Genomic DNA, 5053 nt, shown 5'->3' with positions numbered 1-5053 from the left:
GGGTTCTCCCCTAAGACTTGAATTAAAGCTCAAACCTCAAACAGTATTTAATTTCAGACAATACAACAAACATAATTTAATGTGTTAATAATAAACACGTTTTGCCATTTTGGTTCTTGCAGCACATTTAAAAAAAAGTTGAAACAGTAAAGCATTTACCATTTTGTAATGTTGACATTCCTACTCACAGTACTCAAAAGACGTTTAGGGACTGAAGAAGCCAAGTGATGAAGTGTTTCAGGTGTAATTTTGTCCCATTCTACCTGCAAAATAGTCTTGAGTGGGCAACAGTGCAAGGTCTTAACTGTGTGTACTTGTAATTCAAAATGCGCCACACATTCTCTATCGGAGACAGGTCAGAACTGCAGACAGGCCAGTCAAGTACCTGTATCCACTTCCTCCGCAGCATGGACTTTGTAATTTGCACAGAATGTGGTTTTGCATTGTATTGTTGAAATTTGCATGGACGTACCTGGAAAAGATGTGTTCTTGAAGGCAATCTATTGTGCACTAAAATCTCTATGTACTTTTCAGCATTAATGGTGCCATCATCAACCCCATACCATGACTTTACCCATTGCGTTTATGTCTCAAAAAAAAAAAAACTGAAATACTGATTCATCTGACCACAGTACACATTTCCACTGTGTGATGGTCCATCCCAGATGCCTTTGAGCCAAGAGAAGTTGATAATGCTTATGGACACTGTTAATATAGGGCTTCCATTTGGCACAGAACAATTTTAAATGGCATTTGTTGATGTAACTACATATTATGGTTTGCCAAAGTAGTCCTGAGCCCATGTGGTGATGACTTGCATAGATGAATGACGATTCTTGATGCAATGCCACCTGAGGGATCGGAGATCACAGTAGGCTTGTGCCATTTGCACACTGAAATTCCCTCAGATTCCTTGACTCTTAATTATGTCATGCTCTGATAAAGTTGAGATCTCCAAATGTCATTCTTTGTGGAACATTGTTTTTAAACATTTCAATAACTGTCTCATCTATTTGTTAGAAAAACTAGAGATCCATGGCCCATATTTGCTCCTAAAGAACAGGGCTTCTTCTTCTTCTCCTTTGTGTTTTTTTTTTTTTATTGCAGCTGGCATACAACATTGAGGTGCATTTCCGCCACCTATTGGTTAGGAATGTGGATTCTATTATATAATCCAGTCTCTCTAAGAAGCATTAGTAAAGCTTTCAAATTTAGGACTTTTCTTGGATTCTGCTTTTGTACCAAATCATATTTACGATTACCTGTTAGCATCACCTGTTTAAAATCACAACACCACTTAACCATTTTACCTGATTACTAGCCTTAAACTGCTCCTATTACAACTTTATTTGGAATGTGTCGCAGGTCTGAATGACAGAAGAGGATGCATATTTACAAATGAAATGTAGCTGACCAATTTCAAAACATGAGCTATTTTGTGTTCATATTGTCTGCAATGAAATACAAGTCAAAGTAATTTTGAAAATCACTACTATCTTTTTTATTTGCGTTTTCCATGCTGTCCCAACTTTTTTTGATTGGGTTGTACATCATCATAACTCAAAATAAGTCTGGCTAAAAGGTAGACAGACAGACAGACAGACAGACACAATTGATGCCCACAAGATACAGCAATTACATTTTATATCTAATCTTAATCTCCGGATGATCTACTGCAATCTCAAAGATCTGTAATCAGTTCATAGTCCATAAAACAGTTCAAAATATTGTCAAGACATTAAACATGCCATATGCTGCCTTCTAATTTCCAAAATTAAAGAGTCACAATTAAGAGCAATGTAAAGAACTATTCACTCGTATGAACACAACCACCACAACAACAAAAAGTTTTGATTGACATATTTTTCCAAGTCAAATTTTTAATCTGCACTTTAACCATTATATTTCTATATCTGTCAGAATTGCGCTGAACCCTGATATGAGAATGTTGTCATGTTCATTGCCCTTCACCTTCGGCTTCACTATCTTATCACAATATGCATGATGGCATAAGAAGTGTTAACATCACGTACACTAGAAGAAATAAATTGTAAAACAAATTACTGACAAAAAAGAGAGAAAATTTACTGACTCACGTTGTTGGAAACCTCTGAGCTTTGAGTAGCCATTTACAAGCAAAGCTGGGGGAAAATGTATGTTAATGGTTACTGGTTTTCAAACATTATTCGGAACATCATTCTTCTTTTATGGGCTGCAGAAGAAATAAACTCATAAAAGTTTAGAACCACTGGAGGGAGAGTAAATGATGACGGAATTTTCATTTTGAAAATTGAAAATGAACCGATTTAGTAACCAAGAATTTCCATCTGTGTTTTAAAACAACTACAATTGTCAATAAAGCTCACCTTGTTAAATCGTAAAAGTGCATAAAACATTATCAGAGTAGACATGAAGGAACCATAATGCAATTCAAAACTGTAAATTAAATGATCATTGCAAACAAATGTGACCCTGGCCCACAAAACCTGAAGATGAGATTTATACAACACATGAAAGCTGAATAAAAAAAGACTCTGGAACAGCCAACATTTTTGCTGAGACACAACTAATTGAAAATCTGGAATCTGAGAGTTAAAAATAAAAATAAAATAAAATGATATTAATAATAATACTATTTGTTTTTATTATTTATGAAAATCACCTTTAAATTTGACCAAATTAAGTTCAAATTAACATTTTAAGTCAAAAACGTAGTTTTGATATATTTACAGTAGTACACAGACAAAATATCTTCATCAAAACAGTCTTAATAAACTAATTATTTTGGCATAAAAGACAAATCAGTTATTTTGACCCATACATTGCATTTTTGGACTATTACACAACTCCATACCACAACTTTGCCCATGGCGTTCATTCCCCCCCCCCCCCCCCAAAAAATACCTAAAATATTGATTCATCTGACCACAGTACACATTTCCACTGTGTGATAGTCCATCCCAGATGCCCGAGCCCAGAGAAGTTGACAGTGCTTATGGACACTGTTAACATAGGGCTTCCTTTTGGCACAGTACAGTTTTAACTTGCATTTGTGAATGTAACTACATATGGTACTTGACAAAGGTTTACCAAAATAGTCCTGAGCCCATGTGGTGATGCTGCTCATAGATGAATGATGATTCTTGACGCAATCAAGGGATCGGATATCACAGTAATTCAGCTTAGGTTTGCATAATTTACACACAGAAATTCCTGCAGGTTCCTTGAATTATTGAATTATGTTATGCACAGTTGAATGTGAAATATCCAAATGTCTTCTTTATCTTTTTTTGAGGATCATTGTCTTTAAACATTTCAATAATTGTCTTATCTATTTGTTGGCAAACTGGTGATCCTCTGCTCATCCTAAAGGACAGGACTTTTCTTGGATTCTGCTTTTGTACCAAATCATAATAACAATCACCTGTTGGCATCACCTGTTTCAAATCACATCACTTAACCATTTTACCTGGTTACTAGCCTTAAACTGCTCCTGTTCCAACTATATTTGGAATGTGTTGCAGGTCTGACTGACAGGAAAATATGTATTTACAAATTAAATGAAGTTGACCAATTTCAAAACATGAACTATTTTGTGTTTATATTGTCTGCAATGAAATACAAGTTAAAATAAAATTGGAAATTACTACTATCAGTGGGTTTAAAAAAACAAACAAACATACAATGCATTTGTCCACTATTCCTACGAATATACCTGTGTACAAACACACCAGGTCACAAAATATTAATTCAAATACAGAACTGCACAATTGTTAATTAGCAGATATTTTTGCACGCTCCACAAAAACAACTGGCTTTTCAGACTATTGTTTTGATATCGCTCTTCCTTCCTTTTGAGACACAGGCCATTTGTGTTTTCTGCCAATATACAAAAAGAGACTGTGCCGTAAAGCAGGTTTGAGGTGTAAAAAGTGAACTCCCTGCTCTCTGTCACAGGAGAGAGCAAATGTGTTTAGCTGCCGTCTCTGAGACAATACACTCATCAGTACGGGGTCTTGGCTCTTCTTTGACAGGATGTTTATCTCTTCCTCTGAACAATGAACGCTCATCCTGGCAGACAAAATTCTCCAGGCTTCTTCAATATTCTTAAGGCTCGATCCTTCATAACTATTCCTGAGTGCACATTTTTGGGTGTTTTAGGTGAATAAATCATCAAAACTGCCAGCACTTATACCTGGACTCAGTACCTGGATGGGAGACCACAGAGAGAGGCCAGCAGGGAGTGCTCAACCTGTTGTCTGTGTGGGTCCTAATGCCCCAGTATAGTGAAGGGGAAACTGTACTGTCAGTGAGCACTGTCCTTCGGATAAGATGTTAAACTGAAGTCCTGACTCACTGTGGTCATTAAAAATACCAGGATGTCCTTTGAAAAGAGTAGGGGTGTAACCCTGGAATTTGCCCAAATTTGCCAATTGACTGACCATCATGGCCCCCTAACCATCCCTGTATCCTAATTGACATCATCACTCAATCTGGTAAAATAAATGTCTGCCTTCGCGTCATCAATGTGAATGTGTTTATATAAAATGTAATGAATTACCATTATCAATATAACTCTGAACGGGCTGAACGAACAAAGTAAATAAGCAACTTTAATTGGCATGAAGTGATTTCCCTTTGTTGAGTTATCAAGGGGATTATGAGGTTTTATAACAGAAGAAAATCATGTAATATCCAGTGGGATTTGTCCAAATTAATGTTCAATTTTAACGAGATTAAATGTTGGCAAGTAACAAACTCAAAGGCCATGGGGGGTGTAGAAAAACACAGTAATAAAGGCAAGTGTCAAGCTGAGAAAGAACAGTAAAGTTCATTCCACTCATGGCAGGGGTCATTTCCGCTCAAATCACCTTGTCCCCCGCTCAAAGATCAGCTCTTTAGTCAGCTAAATCATATCTAAAATCACAAAAAGGAGATATTTTGTGTTAACAGCTTTTTGTGCCTGATATATATACTGCAGAGGTGTGTTTTTAAAATGAATGAAAATAGTTCATAGTGCACTACTCACTTTTATTCTAAAACAATGATAGGA

The sequence above is a fragment of the Danio rerio genome, chromosome 6 (assembly GCF_049306965.1).
Source record: "Danio rerio strain Tuebingen ecotype United States chromosome 6, GRCz12tu, whole genome shotgun sequence".
NCBI classification, from domain to species: Eukaryota; Metazoa; Chordata; class Actinopteri; order Cypriniformes; family Danionidae; genus Danio; species Danio rerio.
The sequence above is the reverse complement of the archived record's forward strand: the minus strand, read 5'-3'. Positions refer to the sequence as shown.